Source organism: Aptenodytes patagonicus, chromosome 1, assembly GCF_965638725.1.
Source record: "Aptenodytes patagonicus chromosome 1, bAptPat1.pri.cur, whole genome shotgun sequence".
In the NCBI taxonomy this organism is placed as follows: Eukaryota; Metazoa; Chordata; class Aves; order Sphenisciformes; family Spheniscidae; genus Aptenodytes; species Aptenodytes patagonicus.
Window position 1 is genome coordinate 44,262,628 of NC_134949.1, and position 27,928 is coordinate 44,290,555.

Below are 27,928 nucleotides of genomic sequence, written 5' to 3' on the forward strand. Positions count from 1 at the left end.
TAGTTATCTAGAAGCAGCATGGAAGTGCCCTCATTCCCTGTGCTCCCAGGTTTTGTCATTGCCCATTAAAATTCATGTGCATATACTGCAGGCTTGAAGAAAATAGTTCATTTGAGTGTTCACATTACCTGAATTCTTTAATGAGGTCTTCCCCTAAATTAGTTTCACTTTTCTTTTTCTTTTTTTTTTCCTCCCACAGAGGAAGTAGGAACTTCTGGTAAATTATATAATAACATTTGCATAGTGTACAGGTTTTTTATTTTGTCTCTATTTTGGTTATCATGTTAAGACTATTCAGAGTAGTATATTCTCTGTGAGTCACATGCTCACAAAATTCTGTGCCTCAAAACCTCATTTTTCTTTTTTTTATCAATCTTGTATTACAGACGCAGCTTTGCATTTTTTAATGTGAGATCTCTGACACGGATTTAGATTCTGTACTGCTTTGAGGTATGCTAGTTATGCAACCTAATTTTGCAAAATGGCTCTGTGTTTGCACTTCCCTGGGGCTTCAGTTTAGTTGTCATCTATCATTTTAGCACCGTGATTGATTACTCTCTACTATTTAATTTATCTGCTGCAGCTTCTCAGCTTTTTCTTCAATTGGTAAACACATACTTTTCTAGACACATTTTCAAATGATGTGTTTTCCAAGTGCCCCAGAAGTCATGTAATCATATTTTTCTCAGCTAGGAATTTAACCATTTAAGCCATTTAATGGTTTCAATAAATTATTGGCTGATATTTTGTTTATTACTTGGAAGTTTTGCACTGGCAATGTGTGTTGTATTTTCCATTTTTCAATGTTATTGTATATATTTATTCTGAAATACAAATGTATTTACCAGCTGCTTCTTTGTCTGTCAAGAAACAGTGAAAGAAATGAGCACCATTTTTAAGTGTAGGAGCCAAATGCATGGGCTGATGCTGCTGCAGTAGACTTTAACCACCTTTGCACATTAGGTTTTAAAAGCAAAACATTTATTAGCTTAATTTGCTCGTTGAAATTTCACAAGTCGGCTTCAGTCAGTAGGGTTAACTTGTGCTTGTTTTCTTGTCTTGTATACTGTGTTCCTGTACTATAATTTGCTATTTTTAAAGTTTACATTGAATATCAACTTGGCTATGATTTTAAATCAGGCTCTTTCAGAGTAACATCAAGTTTCCATTTAAAAAAGGGGTTTTTTTTGCATTAAGTCATACTGTGTATACACATGGCAGCAGTTTTACACAATTACTGAGGCAACTTCCAAGAAGCTGTTATAATGAACTGCTTCTATCATCCACATATCAAAGAAGTTTTAATGTCAAGTTTTCTTTTCTCCTGCAGTTTTTATTATGGCTCTATGTTATCTGTATTTTTGAATGGGGAGGTTGATAATTTGTTTTGGGTTTTTTTACTTTTTAGTTGCTGACTGTATTTAATATTTGTGATTAAAATCTCTGAGTAAGAAGAATTATACTGTGTCATCATAATGCAGCTTTGCTGACATTGGTAACTGCTATTGTAGTCCTGCCTCTAAATACAATCAAACAAAATGAATAGACATCTGCAGTGTTGCATGCTTTTGGGGGGCAGTTTGGTGTTCTTTTTTTGTGGGAGCGAGCTTTAATCAGTACTTACCTTTTGTTTGTAATTCTTAACCTCTTTGCACAATCCTCTTCTAAAGACTACTAGGTTAGCTTCCAATATGTATCTTTGTAATTCCTGGTAGGTGAATTCCAGCACACGTTTCGTTAGAGAATTGGAGATAGCCGGTTCTGTCACTGTTCTGTCACTGTTCTTGTAGTGACTTACGCTTTGATTAGGAACTAAGAGGATAGACCTTCTTGTCAGCTCGGCTGTTTTGCATTTATGGTACATGAAGGTTAACTCAAAAAATAACTAATATGATACAAGTGATTGCATACATACAGGTTAAGGTGACTCCCCAGTATGGAGTTGGTGATAGCTAAGGAACATTATTTGGCAGTTTTGGATCCTCTCCAAGTATGAGTTTGTTCTTCAATGATGATTTTCTTTGTTTCCTTCTTTCAAAGTTTTGCACTATAAATCTTATTTTGAAGACATACAGCCATCATAAACAGCACATTTTGACAGCTTTTCTTATGTGAATGAAACTCATTCAAATAAGTTTTTTCAGAAATGAGAAAAGATGCATCTTAGACCTGTTTGCAATCATATCTTTAAGTTACTAGTATATTGACAACATTTATCTCTGAAAATGCAAAGAGAATAGGAAATTCAGTTATTCACTTTCCCATGTAAACAAAAATGTTTCACGAAGCCATTACCAAAGATAGCACATAAAAATCTATTTTATGTTGTTAATCTGCTGTGTTTATATTGATATCTGAAGTGCATGAAAATGGGCACTGTAGATTTTTTCCTTGCAATAAATAATTTTGAAAATACAAAATTCAAAATTAAGTATATCTGGAAAAACATGATTCCTTAGATTAGGATTTTTGGGCGGGGGGATATACTTTAGAACAGCTAAAGATTAGGAATGCTCTGGAATATATAAAATACATTAGCACTGTGTCTGCAGTGTGCTTCTGCTGCTATACCTTCAGTTTTGTACTGCAAGCTAAAGAGGCAAAGACATGGTTTTGCTGTGAGAGGAGCCTCTGCACAAGGGCTCTTCAGATATGTCGATTGATGTATTTCACACTCGTGACTCTTGTAGCTATGCTAATAAATGGAACAACAGTGATTTGAGCTGAAGGCACGAGTTTTTGAACATGGTGGTCATAAAGCACATAACATACAGGCCATGTTTCCAGTCTCACCAGTTACAAAGCTTTAGTTAAGCCATTAAAGATATTAAGATTCTGTTTCATCCATGAGCCGTGCATTTGGGAGTTTTTCTCATTACTGCCTGAATTCCATGACTGCTTCAGTCCCTCCAAAATCTCAAGGTTTAGAAGTGTATTTTTTTATCGAAAGGTGAGATTTTTCATGCAGTCACGTGGATCCAGGAGCTGGAGCTTCCAAGGATAACTCCCAAACATTCATTACAAAGTCTGGCAATACTGTGTAAAATGCATGATAGCCTGGAGGTCTCTGCTAGTACTATACAGCAGTACACTTTGATCTTTCACATAATAGGTCTCCCAATACCTTTTCATTTCTAACAGAAATAGTGCCCAGGCTGCTCTTATATCATAAGCCTATTGCACTCATCCTTGTGAGTTGTGATGCCAAGTGAGAACGTTTGTTTTAGGAAGAAGGATGACAAAAAAGGAATAAGATGTCATTTAGACTGTGCAACCTTAACCATTTTTGATGGAATTTTGCTCTTAGAAGCGCGTCTCAGTGTTTGAATCTTTAGTTTAAATGAAATGCTTAACACCAACATAGTTTCTTTAAAGATCTAATTTTACTTCAGGGATAACAATTTTAAGAACTTTAAACTGCATTAAACCATTAGTTAATAATCTACTAGCTATTAAACTGTTAATAGTTTATCCTGCATGTAACAGTGATTCCTTTTGGAGAGTTATGGTCTATTGGGCAAATATGCATTTAGGGAGGTTTTAAAATGGGAATTACATCTGAACTTTATAATTATGTACTTAGACATTTCTTAAGGAGAATAGAAGCAGTAGCTTTTTATATATGAAGCCATATGCTCCTCAAAAAGATCTAAATGTTTGCAGTACACAGCTATGCTTATAATAAGGAATTGTTACATCTCAGTTGCTATGTCGCCATTTTTGTATTTTCTCTGAAATGTGACTATTTGCAGCCTCGGTGTCTGGAGCTATGACCTGTCAGTGCAGGCACTCCAGCTGCACTCTGGAAAACCAGTCCACATCCCAATCCTTGTGGACTAGTTCCATATCCATTTGAAAAGAACGAAAGAATTTGAAACCTGACTTCCTTTAAAAACAGTTGTTCAAAAAAAGGTAGGTTATATATAACTTATATGAAGCCATTGTTAATGCACGGGAGCTTTGCAAGCCCTCGCTCTGTTTGTTTTATTTTCACATGTATTTCAAAGGCTGTTTCCTCCAGAAGTAATAATTGTCATTTATATTAATAATCTGCTGAGTAGGCTCATTATATTAAATCACAACTAGAATTCTACTTACAGTAATTGCCTTTGAAGCAGAACCAGTGATTTTAAGCATGTGGAAAGCGGTGCGATGCTATCCAACCCCATCATGGATCATATACAGTGGCTTTCACAGCTTTCTGGCATTCTCAAGAGTGTGACAGCTGTACTTTCCCATTCGTGTGTGGGCTGTCCTTCGTGACTGATCAATAGCGAGACTTCATTTCCTCCAGTCTCTTTGTGACAGTACTAGTAGGGATCACGCTGTTAAGTTCTATCCTGAATTAGAGGGAAGTGTTTCTTGTGCTTGTCAAGCATTTTTGCTGTGATTCTTGGAAGTTCTTTTTTCATTAATGTGTATCTCTTGTGTCACATTTTCACTGTGCTATTCCGAAAAAGAACTTCACTTAACTGACGTTACTTTTAATGAATTTGGGGATCCTTTTTCCTGTTAAATTTTGCTTCACAGCTTGAGAAGTGCTTATGTAGACCCCCCCAAAAAAAGAAAAAGAAAAAAAAAAGAGGAAAAAACAAAGAAAAGGCATGGAAGAAATCCAGATGTCCAGTACTGAAATTTTCCAAGGATATGTTAGTGGACATGGGCAACTTGCTTAAACCCCCTGAGTTGCTTTCCTTTTAAAAATGGATGTGGTGGCACCTAACAACTTTCGAGGGAGTTTGGATTTCACTCCTGTAGTGAAATTGATAGTATTGTTACTGGCATGTAAAGAATGAGCTGACACCATTCAGGTATTGCAAAGACCTTGAAGAACTACAGAACTATGTACTGCTGTTACTTATTGTTATCCTTTCAGACACTGAGACTGTTCTGAATATTGATTTGTCCAGCAGCGCATACTTCTTAGAAAGTGTCAGTGTTGGTCTGATAAATGTGCTCATCAGTACCTAATTATTTTTAATGCATGTTAAAAGACACTGAGATTATATCTGTTGTTAAGTAACTATGACTTTAAAAAAAGTTGGCTTGCTTGGTGTTTCCTAAAATTGAAAATACCTGTATAAGACTGTGAACAAATCCTACAAACATCAAACAGAGTTTCTTGCTGCATTTTTTGCCAATATAAGCTCTCCCTGCCTCCCCTGTTCATTCCCCTGGGAAAAAAACAGCAGACTTTACAAGCCTGAATAATGAGGTGGGGCTAGGGAAGAGGAAAGCTCTGGTATAATTATCCTAATCTGCTACAAACTGCTATGACATCTAGCCCCATATTGCTTCTGATTCTCCTTTCTCCTTTCATTTTTATTTGTATTCCTGTTTCTGCCTTTGCTACTGTCTCATTGGCAGCTCTACCTAAATCTTAGTTTCCCTTCTATGGCCTACCTTGGCCATGCTCTGCTGGAGAAGATCCCTCAGTCCCCAGTTTCACCTAATTTGTTTTTTTTGTAATTTCCATAGTCCCTGATCGTCTTCATAACAGTGCTTTCGAAAGGATAACAATAGGGATAGTATATGGCTTCTTTCACTTAAATCTGCTGGAGTGCTGTAACTACTCAAGCTGGGACGGTACTCATTTATGTGATCAGCAATGTATCTAGACAGAAAGTACTTGTTTTTTATATATATTCCTTCCTCCCCATGCCTGGATATCTTACTGTCATGCTATAGAACAATGAGGGAACCTGGGGTTTGTACCTTTTCCCTCTGGGTTTGTTTCCTTGACGTAAGCTTGGAGCTCTTTGGGCATCTCTACCCCAGTCAGCAAACTGTCTTCCTAGCTTTGCTTCTGCTACTTCTGCCTTTTCTGTGTACTATGGGCATGGGGCTATAAGGTTACATTGTTTCAGATAGATCGCACTAAATTTGCTTGTACATGCTACATGAATACGCTGTCTTTGTGCCTTTTTGTTGATAGTTAAACCCTTAGCTTTAGCACATAGTACTTTCTCCAAATTATCTGCCTATGGCACACTGTGTCTGATCTGTTTGAAGAGCTTCTGTTTTCTCCTGATTAGATATTTTACCAAGAGCTCCAAAAAAACCCCATGTTTGTGTTTCTTCCTTCTCTTCTTGCATGCATGTGTGCGTCCTCTCTTGCTTTCGCTGTGTCTCTCTTGCCTTTTTCCTCTGTTTTGCTGGAACATTATGTCCTCAGTTGTCAAATAGCTTTCTCTCAGCTGAAGTTCCAGTGCTGAATTGAAAGAAATCAACCAGAAGCTCTGGAAAATTACTCATTTTTACAGTGAAACTCAATTTTAGGAGTCTTAAATGAAGAAAAGTGTATTATTAAAAATACAGTATTAGACTTGGGAAAAGGAATCTAAGATTTAGCGTATAAAAATGGAAATGTTATGATAAGATTATGAAACCTTGAGGGGTTATTTGAATGATCTGCTTGTTTCTACAGACTAAATAAAGCTCTGTTTTATTAATCCTAAGTGTCCTTTTATTTTGTTGCAATATATTAAATCGGGTTTACAGCATCTCTTCAACATTAGCTTCCCAGGAACAATAACCACCAAAGTGCAACTATCAGTCAGCTGAGTGATACAGATACAACACTGAAAATAAATATGGATGATTAAGCAAGTTGTTATTTTTCAGAAATGGCACATCCATTTCTGTGCAGTATCAATAGGAGATTTTAAAAAATGTGTTCAGGGTTCAATGAACTGTTGAACAACCTGTTTTTACTGACTAATAAACTGGTTTTGAGAGTTAATCTATTGGTCAGTAAAGGAGAAAAAGACAGGTTATGAGTTACAGAGTATCGTGAACTGTATGGTACAAGGAAAGCAGTTAACACTAGAACTGTATGACAGTTGTGAATCATTGCTGCTTAAAAACATCGTGGCTACGAGGACACATTAAAGCCTTCTGCAAGGATTCTCTATAAAGTTGCTGATTGAGGTATGAGTAAAGGCATTTCTATAGCGCTCAATACCACTGTGTTGCCAAACTTAATGTGTGGCTTTCGGGAGGTGAATCGGCATGCAGCATACCTGTCCCTGTTCAGCCTTGCCTATTCCTAGACATACACTCTGGTTACCAAAATGTTGCTTCATCGGTTTTTTAGCTTAGGAGTACAACATAAGTGCTGTCAAAACTTCTTTAGCAGAAAGTTATGACAGGGTAGTTGAACAATTCATTTAAAGACTTGAAACTCACAGATTTAGAATGACCGGAGCTGTGTCAGTTGATTTTATACTATGGTGCAACCTGCCTTATGGAAGTTATCTCAAACTGGGGATTTAGAAATACTTTTCAGGAGATTTAGATAATGTTTATATGTAAGCTTTTTTAAAGTTAATTGAAGTATAGTTAGAACTTCTCATGGGGATAAGCAGGAGGAGCAGATGAACCCTGGGTTCCAGTCACAATTTTAGATGTCACAAACAAACAAACATCCGAGCGATACCAAGAAGGAAAACCCAAAATTAGAGAACAGGAGATGTCAGAATGTTTCTAAATAGAAGCATTCATCAGCTGTCACGTTGCTGACCTCTTAAGTTCAGTTATCATGTTTGGACTTGGTGTGATGCCAGTAGGAAGAAGGATTTGCCCATTTATTTTTCAGGGACCAGAATTTTTTTTTTAGGCCACATGTAGAAATAGTTATACTCGGAAAATATAGTACTCTGCACTGGATAGAAAAAAAAGAATTAGGGACTTGCAGTGATAATACAGAAGAGGAAGGACAAAAGATCACAGTTATTTAGATTTAAAAGGGATCTCCATAGTAACTGCATTTATTTAAGATACTTAATACATGTATCGTTACCTCTTACTTCTCTGACTGGGTGAAATTTATTTGGTTGCCTAGAATTTGATGTGACTTGTAACATCGATTTATCTCGGAAAGGGCAAGAGATTGAAATTAAAGAAATAAGGGTGAGCAGGGGTAAAATAAGGGTGATGTTCTTTGGTAAGTAAAGAGGTAATAGCAGTATATTTAAGAAAAGAGGGCCAAGAATTGCATTCTGAAGGCTGAATATTTGTTTATTTAAGGGTGAATATTTATTTACATCTGAAAGATGCAAAAAAGGTGCAATGGAAAGGATACTTGTTACAGGTGTGAGTTAGCTGTATTGGTAAACAAGAGCAATGGCAGTTTAGAGCTAGAAGAATGAAGGTGCAGATTTTGTCAAAATACTAGTAAGCTCCTCTAGATACCCTGATGAAAAATTGCCACTAGTTGTATTTCTCTTGTGGTTGCCTTGACCTCCAGTATATTTTCTGTAGAACTTCTGTCATTTTCACCCAAAATATGAGTAGCCATTCAGAAAGCTTTACATTTTTCTTCTAGATTGTGCCTGCTAAAAAAACCAGTAGAAATATTTGGCAGTGACAAATGGTGTCTGATCTGTAGGCAACAGTTGTACTCTGAAATGATGTAGAATGCTGTCTCAGATGTTTTCACAGTTAGGTATCTGTAGTTTATACTGATGCTTGTTCACAGATTAAATGGCTTCAAGTGTGTTTTGGATGTGTACTTTTTGTACATCATTAATGAACAGTTGTAATTCATTTGGGTTTTTGGGAAACTGATAATGGTACATGCACATCACTCAATTTCAGTACCTTTATGGAGAGCAGTAGAAGACTTTGCTTACCAAGGAAAAGATATTTGCATAAAATAAATAGACAGTCAAGTCCTCACACAGAGAAATACGTACCCTCTCTTAAGTAGTCAAGCTGCTTCAGCATGCTCTCCAAGGTGAATCAGTTCTAGAGGATCTTACTCTCTTCTATTATGATATGTGTTTTTTTCCCTCCTTGGTTGGTTTGGCATTTTTTCTTTTTTCTTTTCTTTTTTTTTGCTATTTATTTGTGCTTGATATTACGATATTCTTGGTGTTATGCATCTTACTATGTATGTTCTTTACATTTAATGTTTTATTCTGTGTTTGTTTATTACATTTGGAAATGCAGGTGGATAGTAAATATTTGTTAGTGTCTATATTGTCTAACCTTATGAGCTTTGAAACTTGAGACCTTGAAAATAGCTTCAAGAATTTTTCATGATCATCGTACGTGCCAGGAGACCCTGTACTTTAAGAAAGTTGGCTTTCCATTTCTCAGTCACTACTATAAGATGGGCAGTTGCTAAAGCTGTCGCATCCAGAGCAGGAAGTCAGATAACATGTGATAGTCTACTTGTTTTTGCTCCTGCACTCTTCTCCCACTTATGTGATTTGTCTTTATGCCTGGTTGTGGAAACTCAGTGTTTTCTCTAGTGCTCACAGTGAATAACACTTGTTATCAGGACAAGCAATCAGTTCACCCCCAGGTTACAGTAATGCTGCTTTTTAAACTAGCAGCTGAGTGTTAGGAGAGCCCATTAGATGGCCCTTCCCCAGAGACTGAGCCTATCCCATTCAAAGCACTGTATAATGCCTTTGAATTTTAATTACTAAAATGCCACCCATTTATTCCAGTAGAGCTGCCAAGATACACAGGTAAATTTTTTAGCTTTTTAATTAAAGACGTGTATCTGAGGTAACCTAGCAAAAGGAGTTTGCCTAATTAACTCCCTTTAGTTCACCATTCTGTCCGTTGCTGGCGATTAGTAAATATTTGTTTTCTTTAAGCCTGATTTCTGTAGGTGGGTGATTTAGATATTTATGATTATGGAAGAAGAGATTAGTTAATTTCCATGTCTTTCACTATGATGCCTACTTGGACTTTCCGGGTCACAGTACAGCTTAAACAAAAATATTGAAGGAATACAGAGTGGTTCACACATGGGTAGGCAAAACTTTGAGTTTTGTCCCAAGATGATGTTTTGGCTACTGACTATGAGAATAAAAAAAATTACCTTTCCATATAAAACAGTTAAATTCTGTAATTCTGTAGTCTTCTGCAAGTGACAGTTGAAAAGGTGTGGGTTTATTTTTTAAATTTACGACTATGTTTTTAAAAGTCTATTTACTGTAGGGCATGTTCATGGTCTCTTGAAACTTCAGTACGTAAAATGGAGTGAATAATGGTCTTTAATAGAATTGGGAATAATATGTAATAGCCCTATATCAAAAGTCACTATATAGTGCAGTTGTTTTCTGGACTGTGTATAATTATCCCAATTTCAGTGGGGGTAGCAGGCAGCTGTGAAAATGATCAATTCTTATTGCCTAGACTGTTATTTTCTGTTCCACAGTAAAAGTTACATTCATTCTTTATACCTAAATTAATATTTCATGTCAAAGCTTGAGGAACAAAGAAAGGGCTTGGGGGGGGGGGGGGGAGGTGAAGTTTATATGTATAATTGAAAGCTGCACTGAAAAGGACATTTTGGTTAATGACAGTTCCCATGGCAAATAATTATGCAGTTTTAAAAACACAAAACTTTTTTTGCAGTCTTACTTCCAGGTGGATAACTGTCCAGGAGTTAATTTAATTCTTACATAGCTAATTACAACTATCAGCCTTGGTCTTCAAAATTCATCTTAGCCTATGTATTTTACACCTGTGTATACTGCATTTTTATTGGCTTCACTAAGATTAGATTTCCAGGTTAGGCAATTCTGTCTGGCTTGAATAATCTTTATCAGTTCACTATCACAGTTTATTCTTACCTCCAGAAGTTTTATGGTAAGCTATGAAAGCCTTTAGAGAAACAGTTACTGTTTTCTAAAACAGCATCTATTTTACATTTAAGAGTTTTGCTCTTTTCTCTTAGGGCCTTTTTTAATTGTGTACCTGATTTTATTAAAACCATTCAGATCATGGAAACCACAATGATAAAAATACAGCCTGCCATGAAGGTTGGTCATAAGAGACCACTGTTCTTTTTTGCTTCATTAATAACAAATGTAAGTTTATCTTATTAATAATAGTGGTAATATGATTATTATATTTGTAATACCATATTAGCATGATGTGAAAAATAAACAGATTAGATTCAACTGCCCCGATTTTTCTAAATTAAACAAAACTCTGCCACTGTTTTGTTTGCATAGCTGCCCTACGTTGCCTGCCTTGGAACTGCGCAGTACATGTCATTGCAGAATTAGGGAAGCGCAACAGATAGCTTAAAACTTACATTGATCACAATTCTGAACTTCTATTCTGAAAAGATTTTGATACTTGTGTATGAAGCATTTACAGATAATTCTTTCTGTTTAGATACGTGTGATTTTTTTTCACGTTTGCAGCATTATTTTTATGATTTGTCAGAAATAGGTATAACAAGATATGTCATTTCATATCAGCCCTACTGGTTTCTTGTTTGTCTGTCTTGTCATTTTTTTGTCAAGGCATTTCAGTATTGGGACAATAAATCACTATTTTTGTAATTAATACCTGTGATAAAATATTCTATTTAACCATTTTATGTAATTTTATTTTTAAAGTGTTATAAGCACTCAGTTTATAATTAGATTAACTGCTCTTTTCTCTTTCAGCGTAACACAGAGATCTGGAATACAGTAATTCTTCACATAGCACTTTGATTATTTTATTTTCTGATTCAAAATCTTAGTATCAAACTTTCTCATTACCATGAGTTGTGATGATATTTTTAGGATAGGATAAACCATAAAGCAATGAGGATGAGGATATACTACTTGGTCACAATACTTGTTCCTCATTTTGCACACTGAGAGGGGAGCTGGTATCAGCAGGTATCTCTGGCAAAGGAAGGAAGAGAAACAATCTGATTGTCTCTGAAACGGCAGAATCACATCATCATTCAGGTTGGAAGGGACCTTGAGAGGTCTCCCAGCCTGGCCTCCTGCTCAAAGCAGGATCAGGACTTGAGTTTAGACCAGGTTGCTCTGCACTTTCTCCAGGGATGGAGTTTCTGCAACCTCTCTGGGCAACCTGTACCAATGCTTAATAGCCCTTTTGTGGAAATCTTTTTCCTCGCATCCAGTTAGAACTTCCAAGTTTCAATTTATGATCATTGTCTCTTGTTCTCCTACAGAGCACTTCATCTACAAAGAAAAATCATTGTGATCCATAAATACAACTTACTTAGATCAGTATTACATGCAATAGCAATAACAAAACAGTCTGTCATGTCATGTTTTGACCTGAATTCATATACAAAATGTATAAATTGAAATGTATAATGTATAAAATTAAAAACAGCTTTTAAGACAAAATCCAGAAATTTTCTCAATATAAAACTTTCAAGAATGATATTTTAATTTTAAATTTTCCTTATTTCATTTTCAAATCTCTTTACTTTAGGGCAGTTTTATCAAGGTCAGTATAATTTCACAAACACATGCTTTTTTCCTCTCCAGTGGAAGAGTTCCCTGGCTAAAATGTGCACAAACAGATTCTCAGAAAGACACTTCTCTTACAGCTTTTCAGAGCTGCTGCTTTATGAGAGCACAACATCTGGGCTGTATTATGAAAAATATATTTGGAATTGACATTCAAGCAAAATGAAAGTTCTTTATCACCAATAGATCCTTTATCAGTCTGGAAAGCTTCCATTCTGAAACACTGGAAAAACAGATGTAAAGCATGTCTGGATTTTAGTCACTTTAATGAACTTGAAGGGGCATTATAAGCTTTGCTACCTTGTCAGTTCTTCAAGTAGGGGATAATAAAGAGTGACCACACAGCTATGTAGAGTCAGTTCCGGGGGCGGGGGGGGAATGTATCATCCTTTCTCTGTCAAAGTCATCACTCTTCTTATGTTTTTGTTGCTAGAAGTGGCTAGATTCTTAATAAGTCTTAAATTAAAAAAGCTGGATAAGGCAGCTTCCTCTACAAAAAATAAATTTCACTTTCCCTATTCTGCCTTTGTTTTTCTACATCATTCTGCTCCTCTTCACACCAAATTTCCATTGAGGAATCTTTTTATCCCCTTTTAAGTATTCACTTAATGGTCTCCCATTTTTCCTTTTTTGTACTTTTATCTTACTTCTATGCTCAGTATTTTCTCCTTCCATCCTATCTTGGTTCCAGTTTCTTATTGCCACTTCCCCTCCTCCAGTCACATTTCAGCTAAAACATGAGCATAGGGGCTTACCCATTTTGTCCCTAAAGATGTTGTGAGCTTGAGTTTTCCTGAGCATAAGAATTAGCTTGCGGACTTCCACAGAGCTGACTCAGAAAAATCCTGTTGTCTGGAAGGCTGGAACAACCAAACCCGGTTTGGGTATATGAAATTACATGATACGCTACAGTGGGCAACAGAAAGGTACTCCAGAATCCTCCGTGCATTGATTGGCATCTATTTGTCAAACCTAAGGCGGAAATGAAAATGAGCTTGCCACCTCAGTTCCCTTGTAAATGCTACATGTTTAAAGCATGGGCTTTGTTCAGCTAAGCAGTTGCTCTATTGTAAATGCTTATTGTCCAGTCTGTACATAATTTGTTCACGTTTTCACCTTGGAAAGAAGAGTATCTTACTGTGGTTGGTTTCCCCTGGGTTTTTCAGTGGAGCATAACTCTTGCTTCTTTGCATGTATCAGGAAAGGCCAAGTAGGGTGGAAACCCTCTTTTTCAACCACCACTTCAACAAGTCAAGGCATTCAAAATCTGCAGACTAAGGCCAGTTCAGTTTCAAAAGACTCATGAAGAAACACAGTATTCTTTGATTATGTGTCCATGATTTGATTTGGAGTTGTGTGGATTGAAATTATACTTGGATAAATTAAATGTTTAAAATGAGCTAACGGGTTACAAATCAATACATTTTTAATGGCTTGAAAAACCTAGCCTTCAGCTTATTATTCATATGTCTGAATAAATGAAATAATAATCTGATGCAATGACTGCTGCAGGTGAGAAAACACATGGAACAGTCTCCAAAAAAAATCTGAATGCAAGAGTTCAGTATTGTCTAAAAATAATGCAAGTGAATTCTGTGCTGTTGTAACTTATTTCATTGTGAATTAGTGTTATTCTTCACATATGAATAGCAACAAAGTAGAATGGAAGGTTAGTGAATATACAATGAGTATGAAAAGGCCACCAGTAGAGGTAAGAAACTAACTTTTTTCAAAATATTCTTTGTGTTGCTGGATTTTTAAATATCCATCCTGAATTCTACAACGACATTAGATACAGGAGACCCTGGGCCTGGGTCTAACATGTCATAACAGACTGCATTATCAAGTAATGTTCTATCGATGATTCAAAGTGTTATCATTATAAATAATGCTTTCATCACATTATCATGCTTCATTATTCATTATGTATCCAACAAGTATTCTCAATGAGGACAATGTTTTTTTTAACATAGGAAACAAAACACATTTTCAGTCCTGTGCAAAAAAAATTTCAGTGTTCAGATACTTATACTTGTCCTTGGAAAAAGATTAAATTTGGATTGTCATTGTGGTTGTAAACCAAATGTACTCTTTTTCCCACTTCTATATATATTCATATAAAATTGTGGCTGAAGTGTGTGTGGGGAGAGAGGGACAGAGAGAGGAGTTACTGCACATCTATTTTTCTGCGTATGAAAATATGTATGTGTATATTAAATTATGCATGGTTTTTTTACATTTGTGTATAATGATATGTGTAGGTTCATGTCCATAAGAATGAACACCTTCTCCTGTTTTGACATTAAAACTCCAAAATGATAAACTATAGCTATGCAGTGGTGAAAATACTAAAAGAAGAAGCAGTTCTTAATATTTAATGGCCACAAGCCAAAGCCTGGAATGGAAATCATTTATCGTGAAAAAGCCTCCAACAAATATTTTATGTATTTTTCGTACAATTAATTTAATCTTATGATAATGTCGTATAATTGTAGATGCATTGTAGATACCCACACACATGGGTAGACAAAAAAAAGGTACAGTTTTTAAATCAAACATTGGAAAATAGGAATTGCTAGTAATAAACAAGCCTTGCCATTGGCTTCAGCATATGCAATTTTAGTTGTGTAATCTTATCGTAACAGGATTATTATTTATTATTTTATTATTTTTTTCTGTGGGCTTTTCTGTGATACTTAACATTATTATCTAGTAAGGGTAATGGTATGGTACTTGGATACTAAGAAACTTGCAGCACCCACATGACAAGAGGAAAAGGTTTTAGTTCCATTTTATAAATGGGTCAGTAAGGCACATAATGTACAGGAGTGTCCATTCATTTTGTGTGTCCAATGAGCACAAGACCTTTAACATCCTGATTCTTTCAGAATGCTACATTTTTTGTAGCATATAATGCATTAAAAGCCTCCCTTGGAGGGACTTAAAACTGGAAGGAGGCAAGACATGCTGTTAGCAGATTTCACGGTTATTTGTGGAGAGCAGAAAAGTACTGAGAAACTGAGTTCAAAGCCAGATACTGGTGGGGGAGTGCTTCTGTATGGCATTGCTCTTTGCTTCTGTTTCCACAACTGCTGATGCTTTTCTCTGGATTTCTTCCACCTGTAATAGTTCTTGTCTTCTCCACACACACAGTCTTCCCTGAGCTCTTCATGCTGGCTTGCCACATCCTTGCATGCTCTTTTCCAGTCTCTATCCACCTCTCTGCCCCTGTGTGCCTCTGTCCCGGTCCCTTCCTGCTTTCTATCTCTTCTCTCCCTTCTCTGGCTCACCTTCCTCCCCGGGCTGTTGGGCTGGCTGTGTCCGTTCACACTGCCTCCAGTTTCCATCCCTTCTCTCCATCCAGTTTCCTTGCCCAGTGTTGGTCCCAGGGCATACAAACACATACACCCTGACCAGCCATTCCCTTAGAAGATAATTCTTATCTTCATCTGTTCCTTTCTTTCTGATTGAAAGCCAATCAAGTCTTTGTCTTTCGTGCTTTTTCATACTGTCTGGTTGCCCGTAAGGCTTCCTATAGGAAAGATGGTCCTTTTATTGTGAGAACCTGTATGTAGCACTGCGGCAATATTCCTAAAATTTTCTCCTATACAGTAGAAATCCTTGGTCCTTCCAGTTCTTAGCTGGAACAAGTTGATTGCAGACAAATTTGGTGATAGGGATGTAGCTGCTGATCTTTAGTCTCTACTGCAAATAGATGAACTGAGGATTTTTTTTTCTGAAGGTTCGTTGATTAGACGGATTTAGACACTTCACAAAAATCAACACATTTCTGGTGCCAGGGTGAACCTTCTGCCAGACTGGAAACAGGTGGGGAAGTAAAACTTCCTGAAAGATTTGTGAGAATTTTTTTTTCCAAAAATGTCTTTTTTTCCCTAGTATTATAATTTTAATCAATTTGAGGAAGATATGCAGTGTGGGAATTTCAGTGGCCAATATATTTGGCACAGTAAACAGACTCACATAATCAGAAGTACTGACAGCTCTTAAGAATAGGCCTGAGGTTGTTGCCTATCATACAGTGTTTAAAATAGTTTCTTGTATATTTCTCCATATGACAAAATTCATAAGCTGTGGATTGAAGATAGACATCTATTACAGTAAACTGCTGAGTTACTTCTTTATTAAAATTAGTATATAAATCATACTCATTAAGCTGGAGGACAAAACAAGGAAAAAATCAATTATAGTATCTAATAGAGCATTGTGTTGAGATTTAAATGACTGCCATGAAAGGATAAATGAAGTATGTGTTAGACTTCCAGTAAGTGACAGTTTACTTCCATTGAAGAACTTAAGCCTATTTTCGTAAACTCATTTAATATTGTGCCGTCTTCCTTTCTCAAGAAATCTGGTTAGTACGTGTTTACAGCAAGCTGTTTTGCTGTTTTGATTGTCAGAACCTTGGAAAATATCAAGGTCAAATATAGAATTGCAAATTAATGCAAAAATACATTTAATATACTGATAGATGATCTACTCAAATGTTCCTATTTTTACACTTACAATTTTTTAATTGTAAAAGAGAGGAGTGAATTTAATGAGCTGAAAATGGTGGCTTAGTGTTATTAGTTGGAGTTGGAACAGTTTACTTGGGTGAGTGATATGCAGGTTTTCTCATAGAACTCTGCCAATAAATTCAGTCCAGAACTGGAAAAAAAATTACCAACCAAACTAATACTTAAAACTCCTAGTCCAGTATTGGCTCAACAGACAATACCATTCACTGAACATCATAGGAATATTGTAGGAAAGGAAGAGAACAAGTAAACAGTAAGTTAATATAGGTCATAACACTGACTAGTGGGTATTTTGATAAGGCTGAAGTTAGAGAAAGTTGTTAGACCTGGCATTTACCATTAAAAAAGATATTTTCTATCCTAAGAAAAAACTTCTTTCTTCTTTGTTTTCCAAATCTCTTGAAAATTCACCATTCTGTAGAAGTATGTTGTAGAAGACACCGTGTTGGCTTCTTACACACATACACACACGCTCAGTGTATTTTAAGGCATGTTTCAGTTAAGAATGTCTTTTCTATTGAGGTAAAAGTGTTTGAGTCCATGTCTGTGACTTTTTCTTCTTTCCATATTTGAAGGTACAAGTTAGATAAAATGTGTAGCTAATTATTTGGTGTCTCAAAGAGATCCTATTATGGTGTCTTTCTACGTAAAAATTGTAGATTATGAATCTATGGTAGTACCAAGCATTTTCCTTAGTTAATTTTTAAACATAAAACCACAATATTAATTAGAAAGTGACTTGAAATATGTTATCCTACAGTGGCAATTGTGTTGAAGGCTTAGACAGTATAATGTCAAAGGAGATGTGTAAGTAAATGTAAACAGACATGAGCTTGGGATTGATTTAGCAAAAATTCTTTTTGGAACGTACTGACTTAAATCCTTCCAGCAGTACAAAGGCTGCATCTGGGATAGTGAGAAGTGACAAAACTGCTGATCCACGTATTACAGAACAGTGGGAGGTTAGAAGTTAAGAGACTCGATACAAGGCTTTGAACAAAGCTGACAACATTTTGTTCCTTGTGTTAGCCCTTCCTGCTCTCTTTTGTACTGTAATTCCTGGAGAAAAAAAAAAATAAATGTTGTGAGCTGTTTGACTTGTTGAAAGAATTGTCATAAATGAAAACCTACAGCTCTGGTTTAGCAATTTGCTGTGGTGATCTTAGGTTATCTTTGATTGTGGGCTCTGTAACTAAGGAAGATGAACAGCTTCACAAAAATCCAAACAGTTAATCAGTGCAGCGGTTTCATTTTCACCTCATCTTTTCATTTAAACCCTACATCCTGTTTGCCATATGTGACAGTGAAGCTGGGAGGGAGAACTGCGTGAGAGCGTCCTCGTAATGACTGTCTGAAAGTACAGACTGTCCCCAGCCAGCAGACAGAATGAGGCTGGGCTGTCAGTCAGGATACAATTTTAAGTTAGAGACAGGATAATTTCCGACGAAATGGAGAACAAAATCACTTGGGCACTGGTCAGATGTCTTTTCCTGCTTCCCCCACAAATAATACATGATTTCAGTTTCCGGGCACACCTTCTGGTCTCATCCCTCTCCTTCTCTCCTTCCTGCTACTCCCTTGTCCCACATAGCTTTTCGTGCCATTTCAGTATGGGAAGCTGCGCAACAGAAATAATCTTATCCTGCCATGAACTTAAACCATTGTGGGGGAAACACCTAGTCGGTCTGTGCTTCACTGTAGCTGGACGAATTTTACCGAAAGACCTCTCTCCAGAAATACTGTGAGCCTCTGGTCTCTGTCCATCAACCAACATAGTCCGCAAAAGCCCAAAGGTAATTCTTTTGGACTGTTTCTGATCATGGTTAAGCTGGTTAGATCTCGGGGGAAGAAGTTAGGCCCAAATTTCTGTAGTCCCGCTTCTCATGCAGGATTCAGCCTTCCTAGAATGAGAGCTCCACTTGCATGAAAATCATGTAACCTAAGTGACTGTTAAATTTTTGTGATTTTGTAATAACTACCTGATGCCATTTTGATAATAAGTAAATATAATTAATTTTAAGTTCCTGGGGGTGATTTGAAAGGATACAGGGTGGTAGCTTAATGCTGATTATTAGTTACTAGAACACAGGTTCGAAGGGACTGCATGTAGTACAACGCTGTTTTGTGTCCATGCGTGAAGGAGCGAAGATGAGCAGGAAGGAAGAGGGGAAGAGGGAGATCAAATCTGAAATTTGACACACTGCATGAAATAGAGCTGGGCCCTGTTTGGCTCCACATGTATTAACCCGATCTAGCACAAGGGGAGAGGTTTCCTTCAGCCTGGTCGTATTTGGGAGCCACCGTTAACTCTCTGGGGTTGCAGGGTGGGAGCAGCAGAATAGGATTCCCAAGGGGGTGGAGCAGAAAAGTTGGGAAGAAGCTGTATTGTGATCTGTCAGTACGTCAACAAAAAAAGTTTGCTCTTTTTTCTCTCCCCTCACCCTTCAGGAGGACACTAGCTACTGCTAAGGGAGTAAAGGGCAACAGAGAACAGAGATGAGAAAGGATTGATTTACACGATATTTAGAAATAAGTTGTACTTTCTGAACAGTGAGAGCCTCAAGCACTGCATGAACGTGGTGGGTCATGGCGGGCTGCGTGGTGAAACGGTTTATACCAGATACAGGCTTTTGTAATCCTCTACTTCTCCAGCTGAATGGTTAGTCACATAAGCATTGCCATTGGTTTCGGTTGTCATGGTCATGAAAAGCCACGTGAGCTGCATGTGAATTCTTGGAGCTTGTCTAATATTTAAGTCTGGGCTATCTAAAGCTAAAGCTCAAGCCAGAGGGCTCCCATGCCATGCCTGGAGCTGCGTGGCAGTGCTTCTGTGCAGTTGAAGAAAGGCTTGTGAGTATGGAGTCTTTCCCAAGCTACAACCGTGGAGGTGAGACTGAAGATGGATAAAGATTCTGGAACGAAATCATCGGTACTGAGAGCAGTTTAAGCCCCTCTCTCTTTGATTTGCTCTGAAGTGGTATAGGAGAGCTTACACATCATCGCTATCCCCACACAATAACAGAGGCATGATAACTTTTTAAAGTTCAACCATTATTTCTCAAAGGACCGCAGAAGCTCCTGCAGCTCTTTGTTGATGTGCTGATGTAGAAGGAGCTCAGTCCCCGCCCAGAGCAGTAGGGCTGTGGTCTCCTGCTGACTTGCCCTTCCTGGCTGGGCTAAACGATGTTTAACGGCTCAGGCCAAGCAGTTTGGCATGGGGAGGGACAGTGCCTCTGGGCTAAAGCCCTGGTCAAACATTCACTGTCTCCATGCTCCTCCACTGACTCCAGAAGAAAGAAAATGTGAAACAAGGTATGGAAACCAAGCTGTACTGCCGCTGTAGCCCTAGAAGAGAAGTACTTTTGTTGAAAAGAAACAGAAGTGATTTGTTGTTGTGGCTGTGGAAGTTGTGAAAGGAGTCTGTCCCTTCCTGACTTCCGCACACATCATTCTCATAATGCATATTCATCCCTACCAACGGTTAGGAAAATGCACCTACCAAACTCAGTGCTTTGAGATGTATCTACTTTTTATTGTCAAATGTAAGACATTTTTATTCAAACCTCTGTCCAGATGCAGGAACTGTGCTCAGTATTTGCTGGGGGGGGGGGGGGGGAGGGGGGGAAGTGCATTGGAAGCACTGTTGAAGAAAAATAAGTGCTTACTGGACATTAAAGTTGAATGTCAAGCTAACTGTGGTAATTTTGTTTTCAAATTATGTCTTTTTGATGACCCGAGGCTACTAGATTTCTCTTTTTCCCCTTCTTGTTATTTCATCAGTTCAAACCTGAAATGTAAAGTATGTTTATTAGGAAACCAGTGTGGGCATTGCTTTGAAAGGATGATGCTGACAGTGTAGCTGCTTATAAACTATTTGTGTGTTGCTTTGCCTGGAATTTGGACAAGCTAGCCACTGAAGCAGAAAAAGCACAGCCAGTGTTGTCAAATATTATTGGTGCAATGTGCCTTTATATGTGCCTGGCTGAGCAGCATCAAATGCCATTTGACATGGTTCTTTCCCAAGGCCATAGCTTGCTGTACACAGCAGACTCTCAGTTAAATAATTTTTATATTTTATATTTGTACACACACATACATGCATTGTGTTTATAATCCATCGGGGTGATTTGCATGAATTTGTAAAATATTCCTCCACCTACCCTACTTAATTTTTTTCATTTCATATTAATAAGCCACTTTTAAAAAATCATGGCATCTTTCCCAAAATAGAATCCTTGAGTTAAATAAGCCTCTAACGATGATACACAGCAGTCACAAGTATGTTTTCTGAAGTAGTAAAAAAGGCCTAAAAATAGTGATTTAGCAGCTGTTAAATTATACAAGTGGGGTTTTTTTCTCAATTATTTCTTGGATGAAAACTTCCAGACCTGTAAGTTTGGTTTTTCATGAAGCACTGAACTCTTTCTATTAGCTATAGTTACGAGGAAATATAAACAGCATTTGTTGTCTCTGCCCTCAATGCAAATAGAAATCAAGCTCCATTATGTAACATGTTCTACACAGAAATCATGGGAAATGCCACAGTGTATTTAAGTAGCATTGTTTTTGAACAAGTTGATGCTTTAACAGCATTTTTTTAAGTGCTACTTACCTTTTTTGTTAGGATTCTTCTGTTGAATATTCATTTTGCAATTCATAAAAATAGTGTTTCAGAGGCATAATAACTTTGACGCCCTAGATGGGCAAATTTAAAATGAAGTAGATGTTTGCTTCCCATATTTTACTTTTTGTACAAGTCTCCTTCTATCCCAATAAATGATGTAAAGAATAGTTGTCGACAGTGAGAGCAGATGTCTGGTATAGGTGTGAAGAATTCACCATGTATTTCTATTTTAGCTGAATTTTGACTAATCTAGATCAAATAATAGTGGCATCTTTTCTGCATGCTGTTTTTATTTTTCTGTTCACTTTAGACTGAGATGAAAAACACCTGCCAATCCATATTGAAACGTTTGTGTTTCATTGATTGCCACCTGCAGGGACTATCCCAGTAATGACTGTGTAACAACTTGGGGGTGAAAATGATCTCTCTGTCTAGTCTTGTGTGGGATAACTCCCTATGGAGAAAGACAAAATGGTCAAAGCCTCACTGCTACTTTGCCCTAGACTTGCCTTTTCAGTAAGATTTTGTTCACCATACCTCCTGCTTGCTGCTGGCAGCAAACATAGGTTTTTTTTAGCCCTGGCTTATGAAATTACAGTTTTATTAAAGCCTGTGCAGTATGTTGTTAACTTGGTAAGAAAAATCTCTGCATTAACTTTTAACAGGCCTAGCCTGTTTTGTTTTAATTCTTCCAAAATCAAATTCCAAGGAAAGAAATATGTAATGGATATTTTTACAAGCTAGAAATTAAGTTTAGTGGGGACATCTTGTTAGACTATTTAGGATTTATAAGCTTGTCACCTGTTAGCTCAACTGAATTACAAGTTGGTAATTGCAAGTGCACCATTAGTGTATGATATCTTGCCAATTTAATGATTTGTATTTTAAAGTAGTTTCAAGAACACCACTGCTACTTGAGTTTTCCTCCTAATTTAGGCAAAATAATTTATTGTTTCAGTGTTCCTTTTCTTCCCTTCAAGAGTGAAAGGGAAGGAAGGGCAGAGGAGGGGAGAGGAGGAAAGGGAAAAGAGTATATGGCAGAGAAACTATTCATCAACTGTTATCAAATGCACAGAATAAACCAGCTGGATCAGAAGCAAGAGAAGAAACCTATAATCTTTTCCAGTTATAGCAATATTGGAACATTAATTCTAGAGTTAGTTAAAAATATTTCAGACACGAACTTCGTGTTCTCTTGAAAGCATTCTATATCCTGATAAGGATTGAAATAGAAATAATTATTCTGTAGTTTGAACTTACTGTGGTTCAATATTGTTTAAAGGAGCACATACAAACCATGCCACTGCTGAAGTTTTATATACAGTGTTTGCCTAAAGAAGAGGTAGAGCGTTATCCCTTCCAGAAGATATGAGGGGATATATTATCTTCCTGTATCAGAATTTCCAGGCAATCTTTATTCTAAGGGTGACAGCTGTTTTCAACTTTTATTTTAACACAAAATCATGCTTTTAAATACATCCTCTTAATGGAAGTTACTTTTCTAGGTGATACATGTTTTGTTTTCATAATTTAACCTTTCTAACTTCTAAAATTGACCGATTGACATTGAATTCAAGTTTCAAAATCCTTCTTTTCTTTTGGCTTGCAAAATAGTAAACATGTTTCCATTGGACATACTCTGTTACTGTTTTTGTAAGTGGCCACTTATCCATTAGAATTGTCATATTTTTTTCTAAACTATCATTGTTTTCATTTTTCCTATGAAACTGTATTTTCAAAAAAGAATGGCATTATTTTATTAGTTTTAAATAAAGCTCCATTCCTCCCTTCATCTGCCTGCCTTCAAACCTTTATGGCTGAGTCTCTACCAAGAGGTGATTTCATTTTCTTTGTTTTCTGATCACTTAAGGGTTAGGCATGCGTGCCAAGATGTTCAGAAAATGTAGTGATTTGTGAGTAACCTGCTTCTGAGGGTTTAAAGGAGCATGATTGTCAGTGCACGCTGAACATTAGTTCTATGAAAAATAACAGCTCTTTAACATGAGCTAAATGGTGCCAACAGTCAGAAACAGCCAGAAATGGTGCCAACAGTTCAGAAAGTTGTGGATCTAGCACATTTGTTCTCGTCCAGGTGGAGAACTACATCTTTTCAGTGGTGGCTTCTTAATGATTTTGCAGTTCTGTTGAGTTCTTATGTTCTTTTCTGAGCTAATATGCATTTTCCTAAGATGGATCTGATTTGAGAAAAACAAGACTTTTCGTGATCTCAAAATTGATGGCTTGCCACATATGATTTCAGAGTATGTGAGCAGCACGCTAAACAAGATATTCTGGAGAACAATTTTGAATTGGTTCACTATATTAGTATTGATTTTTTTTGTCCTTTCAAGCTTCCCTGGTATAAATGTGGAAATAACTGCATAAAGCACAAACCAGAAGCCACTGTCTGTGTAAGTGCACTACTTAGCGGTGGTCTGCTTATGCTTAACACTTGTTTGATATCAAGACAGCAATAAGATTAAATCAGGGTTAGTATTCAATCCAGCTCAAAGCAGGGTCTTCAGCAAATTCCATTGATTTCAGGCTGTCAAATATAACCAGAGTATTGAAAACTGCTTGCTTTAACAGTGTAAACATTTTTTCTTTCATGTCATGAAAACAGTTTACCCTAGACGACATATAATGGGAAATTTTCTACTACTTCATTCAAATATTGCCTCCCATCCAAATCCTCAAATGTGTATTAAACTGAAAATTGAAAATAATTTGCCAAAAAAACCCAACATCATTGCAAATGTGCTATTTTGAGAATAAAAAAATATATGGAGTTAATGATTTTTTTCATTCTGTAGGAACAAAAGCTTAAAGTTTGTGATTTCCAGCTCTGGAAACTCCTTGTAGACTTGCCCTTGTAAGTGCATGGAAATCTTAAGTAATCACTCACCCAAGAATGCATGTTTTGGGAATATAAATGCATTTATTATGGTAAATATTTTCTTGTGTCTGAACAATAAGTTTGGAGTGACTTTTTTTTTTCTAATTTAATTTCAGTCATCAAAGTTGCTATGATTCTAGAATACCTTTTATGAAATACATTAGAGAAATACATCAGAAATGTAGAAATACATTAGAGAGGAATGAACATTTATGATAAAATTTCGGGTTTGTTTTAATAACTCAGACCAAACAAAATGGGGTAAAGTAAACATTATTTTTATATCACCACTGAATTAATTTTAGTATTTGTGAAATTGTAAAATGTGTAATTCTTCTCCATTACATCTGGATATTGCAAAGCTTTTCCATCTCTACATGGATCGACCAAGCTTAAACTTCCCTTTTATACATTGCTCTGAAATAAAAGGTAAAAAATATAAGAACAATCTCATGGTAATATTTAGTGTTTCCTGCTCTTGAAATCCATACATGAGTGTGGGAAGAGTGTAAAAATCAGTCAATAAGGACATGCAGTTCTTTTTGGAAGGAAGTTAAAATACCTTGTTTGTTCTTTCCATTCAGGGCTGACTTGGGTGCTGGGCAGGCCACTGAGTTTTCTGCAGTTGCATTGCTTCAGGGTCTATGAACATGGGCAGGTGGAGGACTTAGAGGACTTTAGAAGCGTTTCACACGTTCACTGGGGCACCTTCATATTCCTCAAGATTTTTTTATCCCTAAAAAGGCTGCATCAGAGGATTGAATATCAATTAGCGTTAGAGATCTGAGCGTGCATCTATATATTTTGTAAATCATATTAACATTTGTAACTCTGAAAAAAACAAAAAGGAAAAGATCACTGTAACTAATAAGATTAGCTGGCTTATAAGGCCTTCACTTGTGTGAAGGTTATTGTTTGACCACAACTCAGAAGTGCTCTGAGACAGAACAGACTGGCTAGTGATCTCCTTTCAAATGATTACATTTGTTTTCTCTAGTGATTAACAGATGATCCCGTCACTCTTATTTGTGAGTTCCCAATCCTCTTCATGTGTTTTGGGATTGTGTTGGGTGTCTGCAAGTACCAAGGAACTATCTTTGTGACAGGAAATTGTTCTGGACTAAGTGGATCCAGAATATTATGTTCTGGAAGTAAATCTGGTTTGTTACCTGTCTCATAATAAACACTGCATCCAGTAATGCACTAAAAAGGGGAACGAGGATCGACAACAGCAAGGGCCCCTCACTACAAGAAGGACGTTGAGGTGCTGCAGCGTGTCCAGAGAAGGGCAATGAGGCTGGTAAAGGGTCTGGAGCACAAGTCTGATGAGGAGCGGCTGAGGGAACTGGGACTGTTTAACCTGGAGAAAAGGAGGCTGAGGGGAGACCTCATCGCTCTCTACAACTACCTGAAAGGAGGTTGTAGCGAGGTGGGTGTTGGTCTCTTCTCCCAAGTAACAAGCGATAGGACGAGAGGAAATGGCCTCAAGTTGTGCCAGGGGAGGTTTAGATTGGACACGAGGAAAAATTTCTTTACTGAAAGAGTGGTGAAACATTGGAACAGGCTGCCCAGGGAAGTGGTGGAGTCCCCATCCCTGGAGGTATTTAAAAGACGAGTAGATGAGGCGCTTAGGGACATGGTTTAGTGGGCATGGTGGTGTTGGGTTGATGGTTGGACTCAATGATCTTAGAGGTCTTTTCCAACCTTAATGATTCTGTGATTCTATGATTCTAAGAGATGACAAGAGAAAGGGTTAAAGGCAGTCAGACCTTGTAGAGCTAATTCTGTTTGGTCTGGAAATTTTTAAAATGTACTTCATACTTCTTGTGTGAGGATTAGACTTAGAAGTTTCTTGGGGAAAAAAATGAGCAGCCTGAAGAGAAAATAGCCCCACAGAATATTGAAATTTTACTGTATGGACGGTAGGTGGATTTGTAAAGAGACTAAGAGCAAGTTGACTCATAAAATCCTCTATCAATTAATCATTTAAAATATTTAAATACTGAAAGATGTATAAACACTAAATTGCAGCATCTTATCCAAATTATTAATTTAGCAACTTTTCTTAGGTTAAGCCTGGTTTTGATGAACTCATTTAATATTTCAGTATATGTATTTATTGCAGTATTACTCAGGTATCCCATTCAAATTTAAAACAAATATTTCACGCTGTTTTGCAGACTTAAAAATCAAGTACTAATGGAGCTGTCCATACAGTTATTATAGAAACACTAGATACTAACTGATAAAGGATTTGGGGGGTGCGTATTAAAGAGTGAGACACTCTTTAATTGAATTGAAATATATTAAAGTGCTCTGATTTAAATTGCTCAGGATAGCTATTTTTGGTACTTTTATTTTCTGAGGACTTTGCGTACCATAAAATATCACTTAAAATAAACTGTAATTAAACAGTATAGAAAAGAGTGATGAAAGGCGTTTGAAGTATTTCTGATGGAAGAAAAAAATCTAACATTCAATATGAAGCAAATGCAAAGTTGGCAAAAAATGATGTCTGAATGAATCCATAGCCACTTTAAGCATGTAATGATATTCACTGTTATTACTTTTGTAAATTATATTCTACTTCACACTAAGAGGATGATGAAAGTTTAAGGCTGCAACTTTTAGTATTTCAAAAGAAAATTATGTTAATTTAAGTCCAAAAGATGGTCCACCCTGTGTATTTTCAGGGAGTTCTGATGAATTATGTTATACCAAAATTACAATTCTGAAGAGAACTGAGTTTATCGGAGCCAGGTGGAGCTGCTCTTCTGTCCTCCGTCCCTCATTATTCAAGGGCAATAGTTGGAGTGTTCACGAGTTTCTACTGTTTGATTTGAAAAAGATACTAGGTATGGTGGAAAATGTGCTTTCTAACAAACTGCTGTAATCCACAATACTGTGGCAGTCTTCCTGTAACTGATGTTGAGAGTCCTCTGTGTGTATCTTTCATGTGGCAAAATCCTTTTGGAATGTGGGATCTTTCTCTGTTGTCCATCCTTGTGCTTTCCTTTTGGAATGAGTTACAGATGAGTGTGATACTGAGCTCTCATTAAACATGATGCTCCTTTATTTACTTGGAACCCCCGCTACAAAAAGGTGGAAGCCACACGCATTGAGCTAGTTTTTCAAGCTTGCACTTTGGTGTGTTGGTAACTAAATAACAGATCACCTGGTGGGAGACTTTGATTGCCTGTCAAGACCAATCAGGAGTCACTGGCAGAGAAAACACTTATTCCAGCAATGTATTCCTAGTGTAGACATGGTCAAGTAATCACAAAGACCCTCTGAGATGAAAACAGCTTCCTTGCAGGGTACTGCGGTTGTTAGCAGCTAGCTTTAAAGGAATAGGCATGGAGAGAGTTCTTTGCTATGACTCATCTACCATTCTGGGACTGCCTTCCTAAAAGGCTGAAGATGGACCTACGTCTTATTCTTGGTCTTGCTCAGTTGAAGGCAGGGCAAAAAGTGCATTTTTAAATCAAGTTTGCCAAGAAGATAATGGTGATAATTGTAATGAATTATCAGAAGAAGGCAGTAAACATCTGTCTTCATCGTAAGCAAAGCAGAAAGGTCATGGACAGAGTGAACATGCAAGGAAGTCACTGCTGGCAAT

At 37.0% G+C, this 27,928-nt stretch overlaps 1 protein-coding gene across 6 annotated transcripts in view; it reads left to right on the plus strand.

Moving 5' to 3' along the window:
- The window catches only part of SYT1 (synaptotagmin 1), a 457,999-nt gene that overhangs the window by 227,581 nt on the left and 202,490 nt on the right, over window positions 1-27,928 (plus strand). The window contains exon 4 of one of the 6 annotated variants that reach the window (XM_076333478.1): window positions 387-450. The exons of the other annotated variants lie outside the window; for them this stretch is intronic. The gene's annotated coding sequence lies outside the window, so the exon portion shown is untranslated. The remainder of the gene's footprint in view (window positions 1-386; window positions 451-27,928) is intronic. 6 annotated transcript variants of the gene reach the window in all.